This window comes from Fistularia commersonii, unplaced genomic scaffold (genome assembly GCF_037954325.1).
Source record: "Fistularia commersonii isolate RoL2024-O1a breed Wild unplaced genomic scaffold, RoL_Fcom_v1.0 HiC_scaffold_56, whole genome shotgun sequence".
NCBI classification, from domain to species: Eukaryota; Metazoa; Chordata; class Actinopteri; order Syngnathiformes; family Fistulariidae; genus Fistularia; species Fistularia commersonii.
The window spans coordinates 437501-449294 of record NW_028234014.1 but is presented as its reverse complement, the minus strand read 5'-3'; positions in this window follow the sequence as shown (position 1 = coordinate 449294).

Genomic DNA, 11794 nt, shown 5'->3' with positions numbered 1-11794 from the left:
CAGTCGGTATTGAGGGGTAGCACGCAGATCTACTGCACAGATAACCTCTGATAACAGGTTATGGGCCCAGGAAACCCCCAAAGACGGCTGAAGACAGTTTGGAGCCGCTGAGAAGAGCGACGATACTGCAAACTCATCACTGGCCATGGAAAACAAGCAAGCCAGATGATGGAAGGAGACTTGCAGGAGGCAAACAAACTAAACCTGTTTTTTAACAGATTTGATGAAGGTGCCTCCGCCCACCCTCCCCCCAGCTCCTCTCAGGACTTTCCTTCCCCCGTGCCCTCACCCCTCACTTTAAGGAGCTTTCCCCCTCCCCCACGCACCTCTTCTGCTTCCCTGGACGATGTCTCGTTTACACCTCAGCCGTCCTGCCCCCCACTGGGACTCTCTCCACCCCCTCCTGTTGCCTTCACCGCTGAGGAGGTGGGAAGAGAGTTCAGCCGCCTTCGTCCCAGGAAAGCTGCTGGCCCTGACGGCCTCAGCCCCAGAGTGCTGAAAGGATGTGCCTCTCAGCTGTGTGGGATCTTCTCACATCTCTTCAACCTGAGCCTGACCCAGATGGTTGTCCCCGACCGGTGGAAAACCTCATGCCTGGTTCCAGCGCCCGAGGTGAAGCATCCCAGCAGACACAGCGACTACAGACCGGTGGCGCTGACATCACACGTCATGAAGTCGCTGGAGAGGCTCGTCCTGAGGCACCTTGGCACAGTCGTCGGACCTTCGCTGGACCCCCTGCGGTTCGCATACCACCCACGGATAGGAGTGGAAGACGCCATCATCTTCCTGCTGCACAGAATCTACACACACCTGGAGGAGGCAGGAAGCACTGTGAGAGTCATGTTCTTTGACTTCTCCAGTGCTTTTAACACCATTCGACCTGCCCTGCTGAACAGGAAGCTTCTGGACATGCAGGTAGATGCTCCACTCGCGGCTATTAGAGAGTAATTCTAATTCATGCTGGTCTAAGGTAAAACCTGTAAAGAGGAGACTGAGGTTATCATAAGAAATAACACAGACAAGCGACTATTCTTTTGTGCTCTGCAGAGGGGGAGACTCAGCGCGCTCTTTGGAGCCAAGATCCAGAGAATCCCCCCGAGTTCCTCCTTGCTCGGCTTGTTATTGTGTGAAAGTGTTTATTTACATAACAACATTCATTGTATAGTATAGTTCATGCATATGTGAAGTTGTCCAGGATGATATACAGGGGTGGTCAGGTTTCTCTCCAGAAGTGTTTATCCTCGTTTAGATTTACGTTTACGGGGGGGTAGGTTCTTATCTAAAGATGTTTACGACCATTGGAATATCTTGGAGGGCCCAACTCTTGTTAGAGGACAAAGGTCTTTTGTGCTCTAGCATGTCTGGCTAACTTCATGTGAGTAGTCGAAATAACATAGTTATAGAAATAGAGAGTAAACTCTAACAATTCTCTCCTGTTTATGAGACTCCGAACAATGTTAAACTCTTCAGCATCATCATGCCATGTTGGTACATAGTTTACAGATAACACTTCATACAACATCATGGTCGTCGTCCTCCACAGTCAAATTGTTATCATTTTCTTTTTCTGAATCACTTATAGGCAGTTGCTCATGTATCTGTCCAGTGTAGTGAGTCCTTGGTTGGGTCTGCACTGCTACTATTGCCATCTGGACAAAGGCTGCGGAAGCCATTTTAGCAATCATGCTTCTCAAACAAGGAATAACGCACATAGTAAATAAACAAAACAAAATAAGAATCACAATCACAGGTGTAAGGCACTTTAAAAGTATTTGCCACCAAGTTCCGTTGATGATCCATCCAAGAGGGTCAAACTGTAAAAACGACATTAAAGTATCACTGTCCTCTTTACCCTCTAGTTGGTTCTTTAATGTCGTCAATTTGTCATGAATTACTGTGAAATTGTCTCGCGTGTCTGGGATATATGTGCAACATTGTTGTCCTATTATCGCACATACACCACCTTCCTTGGCTAAGACAATATCTAAAGCCACACGATTTTGTAAAAGCATTTCTTTCATAGCCATAGTCTCTGGATTGTTTTGTATCAGTCCATTCAATTCTAGAACCCTTGACGTTAGGTTCTGTAATGTCGCCCAGACCTCATTCATTCGATGTCCCGAGTAGGCTACACCATAGTTAGGGAACATTGTCATAAGTATTCCTCTAGAGTCACTTATCAAGGCTCTTCGACTACGTTCATGTCCCATAGGCCTAATGAGTTGTACGCTATGAGTCATGTTATGCTCTGGTATAAAAGTCATAGCACTTCCTAATCGGGCCAAATAGCATGTGCCACACCAATGTTCAGGCAGATACAGAAATGCTCGTTTGCCACAAATCCATACATGTGTTTTTGGGCATGTATGGATAACCGTATTTGTGTGGGAATGCAAAAATCCTCCATGGTGGTATACCAGATTTGGTGAGGTTTGTTTCAATGCCCAATAATGGCTTGAGGGCTGTCAGATTCATGGCACACACGCCCATTCCCCACTTTCCAACCTCACATATACTATTATTATAGTAGTCATAGGTTTTCCTAACCGGTCTATCCGTTTCCATATCTAGCACAGTGTCACACTGTAGTTGGCCTAGATAATGCTCTTTCTTACCACACTGTCGTTTCATACAAAATGGTGGTGTCTTTTGTATTGTCATTAGAGTGAATCCCTCAATGACAGTTTTATTGGTTACCATAGAATAATTAGCTGGTAATCGCCATTTGGATGGATCGTAAGGCAGAAAAGGAAGGACTGAGGTATTTGTTATATTCTGAAAAATTCCAAATCTCTGACTCAATCCTTGGGAATATACCCATATTATAGACAAGGTCTCACTTTGGTTAATTGGATGAGGTTGTATAGTCGGGTTATGAGACATTGATATTGGCATTACCGTACAAACATAACAATCAGTTTGGTCTCCTGCCGTTACATTTACCAATCGCCACCAGAGACTGTCTCGGTGTGGAAGATGAGAAGCAGTATGAACTCTGGGAGACTAAATGCTTGACCTGCATGCGGCTACAGGGGCTCAAAGACACAATTCTGAGTGAAACTCCAGAATTTGATGACGATGACGAGGAGGCAAAGGACAAGGAGCAGAATGAAATGGCCCATGCCGAACCGATCCAGTTTTTAGATGACAAAAGTCTAGGCCTGGTCATGCGCGAAGCTGCAGATGATGGGAGAAAGGCACTGAAGATGCTACGAGAGTATTACGCAGGTAAAGGGAAGCCTGGCATTATAAACCTGTATACTGACCTGACAAAACTGCAGAAAGGAAGCAATGAAAGCGTAACAGACTTTGTGATTAGGGCAGAGACTATAATCACGGTGCTAAGAAATGCAGAGGAAGTCATGAGTGATGATCTTCTCATCGCTATGGTGCTAAAGGGACTTCCAGAATCGTTCAAACCATTTGCAGTTCATGTGACTCAAAGTGAAGAAAAGCTCAAATTTGCTGACTTCCGTGTTTTTCAGTGACGTTCAGAGCTGACACACACCATGTTGAGCTGGCAGACGCGACCAAGTGTCAAGGCGTGGCGAAGCAGCGGGGAGAGGCAGAGGTGATCCTCATAGACAGCAGAGGACGTCACCACACAGCACCACTGAGAAACGCAATGTTCATCCCTTCCTGTCCACAGGACATTTTTTCTGTGATGGCCGCCACAGCAAACGGAGCAACGGTAATCTTCAATGAAGGAAAAGACATAGTCAAAATGAGTGACGGTACTGTATTTCCTATTCATGTGCAGAACACACTTTACTACCTATCTACAGCAGATGAAAGTAATGACAAATGCAAAGGGTGTTTTGATTTACAAACATGGCATGAAATTTTCGGCCATTGTAATTAGAGCGATGTACAAAAGTTGACAAAAGTGATTGATGGTATGGTAATCAAAGGGAAAACTGAAAAACCTGTATCACCATGTGAAGTGTGTATTCAAGGGAAGTTTGTGCAGATCAGAAACAGAGAGCCTGATGCAAGAGCAACAAAGGTGTTTGATTTAGTGCATACAGATCTGGCAGGGCCAGTAGATCCCATATCTATAGATGGACACAGATTTGCATTGTCGTTTACTGATGATTATTCCAACACAATTTTTGTGTACTTTCTCAAACAAAAGAGTGGTACAGTGAGTGCCACAGAGAGATTCTTAGCAGACACTGCCCCTTATGGGAAGATTAAGTGTATGAGATCTGACAATTGTACTGAGTTTATGTCAAAAGAGTACCAAGGACTAATGACTAAACGGGGTGTTAGACATGAAACGTCAGCGCCATACTCACCACACCAAAACGGGAAAGCAAAGAGAAACTGGAGGACTTTATTCGACATGGCATGGTGCATGTTACTAGGAAGCAACCTACCCAAAACATTGTGGACCCATGCAGTGCAGACAGCAGCGGTGGTCAGGAACTGATGCTTTAATAATCGGACAAAGCAGACGGCTTACTTTATGTTGACGGGAAAGAAACCAAATGTGTCACAAATGCAAAAGTTTGGTGCTGTGTGCTATGCATACAAGCACAACAAAAAGAAACTTGACTCAAGAGGTGAGAAGGGAGTTTTCATTGGATATGCCAAAAATAGTCCAGCTTATTTTGTATATTATCCAAATAGTGAAAGAGTACTAAAAACACAGACTGCTAAAATTTGTGACAAACCCATCTCCAGAGCAACAAACCCAGACAGAGATGAGCTCAGATCAGGATGATGATGATGATGATGATGATGATGATGATGATGATGATGATGATGATGATGATGATGATCTTCATCTAGCGGCCATAAAATGTAACGAAGCGGAGGGAGAAAGCCATCCGGTGTTCCCCGAGTAGCGGCGACGAACGAGTTTAGAGCCGTGGAGAAGGTTTGCTTCCCCCCCACCCTCTCTTTCTAACTTCTTCTTCTTCTTCTTCTTCTTCTTCTTCTTCTTCTTCTTCTTCTTCTTCTTCTTCTTCTACAGTTTCTAGTCCATACATCATCGCTGGTCTCACCACTGTCTTGTACACCTTTGTACACCTTGGAAATGGGCAGCCCCGTATCTGACCGTGTGACACAGCCAAGCAGTGCAGACAATGTGAGACGATCAACTAGAACCAAAAAGAAGCCCAGTTACTTTAATGGTTATGTGACTAGTGCTATTGACGATGACCAAGTGTTCACTAACATTGACTACTGTTATAGACTGGCGTGTGGTGTCCCACAGACATTTAAAAAGGCAAGGAGTTCCCTCAATGCTGACAAGTGGATGAAATCTATGGACGACGAGATGGAGTCATTGAGAGAGAACAACACTTTGACCCTAACACAGCTACCCCAAGGCAAGTGTGCAGTGGGGGTGGGGGGGTGGGTGTATGCGCTAAAAAGAAATGAAGTTGGCACAAACAAATATAAAGCTCGTTATTTTGCTAAGGGCTACAGTCAAAAGTATGGCACGGATTTTGAGGAAACATTTTCTCCAACAGCAAATGTGACAAGTGTGAGGGTGTTCATGCAGAAATCAGTTCAGGAAAATTTGGCAGGTCGTCATTGGAATCTGATGCTCCATTCTTACTTGATTGACAACGACTTTATTCAGAATGAAGCAGATCATTGTGTCTATGTCAAAGAAAACCAAAATGACAAGGTCATCATCATAATATGGGTAGATGATTTAATCATAGCTGCGAGTGATGAGGAAGTAATGAAAGAGGTGAAAATCATGCTTACAGCTAGATTTAAAATGAAGGACTTGGCCAAAGTGATCAAAATCAATACCCAGAAAATATGTCAGTCAGAAGAGTGTGTTAAGATGTCACAAAGAAAATATGTGGAAAGGTAGCCCTACAGTATTGTCCAACACAAGAGATGCCGGCAGATGTTATGACAAAGCCTGCATCGCAGTTTAAGTTGTTGAATTTTTCAAAGTTGTTGTTTGGGTCATGAGTATTTTATTTTGATGTAAATGGGCAAAGATACCAATAATATGAGAGCAAGTGGGGGCGTTGTCAACTGAGAAATATGCTCTCAATTATTTTCCGTGTTATTTCGAAGGGCCAGTCTCAGCTTCCGGTCAACAGGACCCCGCAGACCGGCCAAGGTGCACCTTCTTCGGACACGGATCCCCGTGACGTCGGCGTGAAGCTCCGGGAGCACCAGACATGCACGTATGAATAAGCGGAGGAGTCGACTCCATAAGTCCTCCACTCACGGCCTCGGTGTCACTGAATCGAGCAATTTGGTTTTTAATGTTTAAAAATCGGCTTAACATTGAGGTGGAAAACACAGCGGTATCGTTAAAATACAGTAACAGGGTGATAACATCCATGTAAGAAGTGGAGGGGGATTTATTGCACTCACGGCCCCACTCGTTTATTCCTCTCATACACAGCTGCCAGATCACCTGGTGGGGCTTCAAGCGCTGTGCACAGTCGGATGCCGCCATCTAGCGGCCATAAAATGTAACGAAGTGGAGGGAGAAAGCCATCCAGTGTTCCCCAAGTAGCGGCGACGAACGAGCTTAGAGCCGTGAAGAAGGTTTGCTTCCCCCCCACCCTCTCTTTCTTACTTCTTCTTCTTCTTCTTCTTCTTCTTCTTCTTCTTCTTCTTCTTCTTCTTCTTCTTCTTCTTCTTCTTCTTCTTTTTCTCCTTCTTCTTCTTCTTCTTCTTCTTCTTCTTCTTCTTCTTCTTCTTCTTCTTCTTCTTCTTCTTCTTCTTCTTCTTCTTCTTCTTCTTCTTCTTCTTCTTCTTTTGTCTTTTCCTGTCAGGTGTGGCCACAGCGAGTCAACTTTCTCCATCTAACCCTATTCTCCGTATCCTCCTCTCTCACACCAACTGCCTTCATCTCCTCTCTCACCACGTCCATAAATCCTCTCTTTGGTCTTCCTCGAGACCTCTTGCCTTGCAGCTCCAATTCCAGCATCCGTCTACCAATATATTCTCTATCCCTCCTCTGTACATGACCGAACCATCTCGGTCTGGCTTCTCTGACCTTCTCTCCAAAACATCGAACATGTGCTGTTCCTCTGATAGACTCATTCCTGATCCTATCCATCCTGGTCACTACCAAAGAGAACCTCAACATCCTCATATCTGCAACCTCTAGTTCTGCCTGCTATCTTTCGGTCATTGTAACAGTTTCTAGCTCATATATCATCGCTGGGCTCAACACTGTCTTGTACACCTTTGTACACCTTGGAAATGGGCAACCCTGTATCTGACCGTGTGACACAGCCAAGCAGTGCAGACAATGTGAGTCGATCAACTAGAACCAAAAAGAAGCCCAGTTACTTTAATGGTTATGTGATTAGTGCTATTGACGATGACCAAGTGTTCACTAACATTGACTACTGTTATAGACTGGCGTGTGGTGTCCCACAGACATAAAAAGAGGCAAGGAGTTCCCTCAATGCTGACAAGTGGATGAAATCTATGGACGAAGAGATGGAGTCATTGAGAGAGAACAACACTTTTACCCTAACACAGCTACCCCAAGGCAAGTGTGCAGTGGGGGGGGGGGGGGGCTGGGCGTATGCGCTAAATAGAAATGAAGATGGCACAAACAAATATAAAGCTCATTATTTTGCTAAGGGCTACAGTCAAAAGTATGGCACGGATTTTGAGGAAACATTTTCTCCAACAGCAAATATGACAAGTGTGAGGGTGTTTATGCAGAAATCAGTTCAGGAAAATTTGTTACTACACCAAATGGATGTAAAGACAGCCTATCTTCATGCACCCATAGATTGTGAGCTCTGTGTAGAACAACCAGAAGGGTATGAAGTAACAAATACAAAACAGAAGCTGGTGCGTAAACTTGAAAAGTGACTATACGGCCTTAAACAGGCAGGTCGTCATTGGAATCTGATGCTCCATTCTTACTTGATTGACAACGACTTTATTCAGAATGAAGCAGATCATTGTGTCTATGTCAAAGAAAACCAAAATGACAAAGTCATCATCATAATATGGGTAGATGATTTAATCATAGCTGCGAGTGATGAGGAAGTAATGAAAGAGGTGAAAATCATGCTTACAGCTAGATTTAAAATGAAGGACTTGGCCAAAGTGATCAAAATCAATACCCAGAAAATATGTCAGTCAGAAGAGTGTGTTAAGATGTCACAAAGAAAATATGTGGAAAGGTAGCCCTACACTATTGTCCAACACAAGAGATGCCGGCAGATGTTATGACAAAGCCTGCATCGCAGTTTAAGTTGTTGAATTTTTCAAAGTTGTTGTTTGGGTCATGAGTATTTTATTTTGATGTAAATGGGCAAAGATACCAATAATATGAGAGCAAGTGGGGGCGTTGTCAACTGAGAAATATGCTCTCAATTATTTTCCGTGTTATTTCGAAGGGCCAGTCTCAGCTTCCGGTCAACAGGACCCCGCAGACCGGCCAAGGTGCACCTTCTTCGGACACGGATCCCCGTGACGTCGGCGTGAAGCTCCGGGAGCACCAGACATGCACAAATGAATAAGCGGAGGAGTCGACTCCATAAGTCCTCCACTCACGGCCTCGGTGTCACTGAATCGAGCAATCTGTTTTTTTAATGTTTAAAAATCGGCTTAACATTGAGGTCGAAAAAACAGCGGTATCGTTAAAATACAGTAACAGGGTGATAACATCCATGTAAGACGTGGAGGGGGATTTATTGCACTCACGGCCCCACTCGTTTATTCCTCTCATACACAGCGGCCATATCGCCTGGTGGAGCTCCAAGCGCTGTGCACAGTCGGATGCCGCCATCTAGCGGACATAAAATGTAACGAAGCGGAGGGAGAAAGCCATCCGGTGTTCCACAAGTAGCGGCGACGAACGAGTTTAGAGCCGTGGAGAAGGTTTGCTTTGGGTAGATGATTTAATTATTGCAGCAGAGTGTTGCATGGTTTTCAGGGAGGAGTTGAGAAAGGGTCTGGGTTGTCAGGGAGAGCTTCCAGATGATTGGACAACAACAGCTAGTGTTATCAGGGAGACAGGTAGAAGAGTACTTGGTGTGTCATCTGGTAGGAAAGTAGATAAGGAGACTTGGTGGTGGAATGAGGAAGTGCAGGAGTGTATACAGAGAAAATGGTTCGCAAAGAAGAAGTGGGATACTGAGAGGACTGAAGAGAACAGACAGGAGTTCAGGGAGATGCGGCGAAAGGTAAAGATAGAGGTAGCAAAGGCAAAACAAAGGGCTTATGATGACTTGTATGCTCGGTTGGATAGTAAGGAGGCTGAAAATGATCTATACAGGTTGGCGAAACAGAGAGATAAAGATGGAAAGGATGTACAGCAGGTCCGGGTGATAAAGGACAGAGAGAGAAATGTATTGACGGATGCTAGAAGAGAGACAGGAAGATGGAAAGAGTACTTTGAAGAGCTGATGAATGTGGAAAATGAAAGAGAGGCAAGGGTAGAAGAGGTGATTATTGTAGACCACAAAGTAGCAAAAATGAGTAAAAGTGAAGTGAGGAAGGCATTGAAGAGGATGAAGAGTGGAAAAGCAGTTGGTCCTGATGATATACCTGTGGAGGTGTGGAAGTGTCTAGGAGAGGCAGCGGTAGATTTTCTGACTAGATTATTCAACAGGATCTTAGAGAGTGAGGAGATGCCTGAAGAATGGAGACAAAGTGTGATGGTGCCTATTTTTAAGAATAAAGGGGATGTGCAGAATTGTGGCAACTACAGAGGGATAAAGTTGATGAGCCATACAATGAAGTTATGGGAAAGAGTAGTGGAAACTAGACTGAGAGCAGAAGTCAGCATTTGTGAACAGCAGTATGGCTTCATGCCTAGGAAGAGTACTACAGATGCAGTATTTGCGTTGAGAATGCTAATAGAAAAGTACAGAGAAGGCCAGAGGGAGCTGCATTGCGTTTTCGTAGACCTAGAAAAAGCATATGACAGGGTGCCAAGAGAGGAGCTCTGGTATTGTATGAGGAAGTCTGGAGTGGCAGAGAAGTATGTTAGACTGGTGCAGGACATGTATGCCAGCTGTGAGACACTGGTACGGTGTGCTGTAGGGGTAACCGAGAAGTTCAAGGTGGAGGTGGGACTCCATCAGAGATCAGCTCTGAGCCCCTTCTTGTTCGCAATGGTGATGGATAGGCTGACAGATGAGGTTAGACAGGAATCCCCATGGACCATGATGTTTGCGGATGACATTGTGATCTGTAGTGAGAGCAGACAACAGGTAGAGGAAAATCTAGAGAGGTGGAGGTATGCTCTGGAAAGGAGAGGAATGAAAGTTAGTCGCAGCAAGACAGAATATATGTGTGTGAACGAGAGGAACTCGGGTGGAGCGGTGAGGCTACAGGGAGTGGAGATCAAGAAGCTGGAGGATATCAGGTACTTAGGGTCAACAGTCCAGAGCAACGGAGAGTGCGTAAAAGAGGTGAAGAGACGGGTCCAAGCAGGTTGGAATGGGTGGAGAAAAGTGTCAGGGGTACTATGTGATAGAAGACTATTTGCCAGAATAAAAGGAAAGGTGTACAAGACAGTGGTGAGACCAGCGATGATGTATGGACTAGAAACTGCTCCAATGACCAAAAGACAGCAGACAGAACTAGAGGTTGCAGAGATGAAGATGTTGAGGTTCTCTTTGGGAGTGACCAGGATGGATAGGATCAGGAATGAGTCTATCAGAGGGACGGCACATGTTTGATGTTTTGGAGAGAAGGTCAGAGAAGCCAGACTGAGATGGTTCGGTCATGTACAGAGAAGAGATAGTGAATATATTGGTAGACGGATGCTGGAAATGGAGCTGCCAGGCAATAGGTCTCGAGGAAGACCAAAGAGAAGATTTATGGACGTAGTGAGAGAGGATATGAAGATAGCTGGTGTGAGAGAGGAAGATACAGAGAATAGGGTTAGATGGAGAAGGTTGACTCGCTGTGGCGACCCCTGACGGGAAAAGCCGAAAGAAGAAGAAGAAGATTTAATTATTGCAGCAAGCAGCAATGATGCACTCAGCACATTTAAACAGAACATGACATTCAAGTGTAACATGAAAGACCTGGGGAAACTATCATATTTTTTGGGCATACAATTTGAACAAAAGGGGGATGAAATCAAAATGAACCAGACAAAGTACATCCTAAAAATGCTAGAGAGATTTGGAATGTCAGAATGTAAAGCAAGATCTACTCCAAGTGAGCAAAAATTAGAGGGCATCCCTGTAGCTGATGAAAATGAGCAAAGTGAACCTGTCGACCCCAAAGAATATCGTGAGATTGTAGGCAGTCTTTTTTATGCCATGACTTGCACCAGACCTGATATCAGCTGGATAGTGAGCAAACGATCACAGAATCTGGCAATGGCAAAAGTAAAAAACTTAGTAGCTGCAAAACATGTCCTGAGGTATTTGAAGGGGACAGCTGATTATGAACTAAGTTTCAAGAAAAATAAGGAGGATTTGAACCTGATAGCTTACAGTGATTCAGACTGGGCATGGTCTGTCGAAGACAGACGTAGCGCTACAGGCTACTGTTTCAGTTTAACAAAACAAGGCCCAGCCATTGCATGGAAGTCAAGGAAACAGCCCACAGTGGCCCTGTCAACATGTGAGGCTGAATACATCGGCCGAGCCACCACCGCACAAGAAAACATGCATCTGTCTCAACTGTTAAACGGTATGGACAACAAAATGTACAGTTGCACAACAATCTACGGAGACAATCAGGGGGCCATCGCACTGAGTAAGAATCCTGTAAACAGACAAAGGTCAAAACACATTGATGTAAAATATCATTTCATTCGTGAAGCACTCAGTGAGGGTAAAATAAATCTTATCTATTGTCCATCAGAGGACAT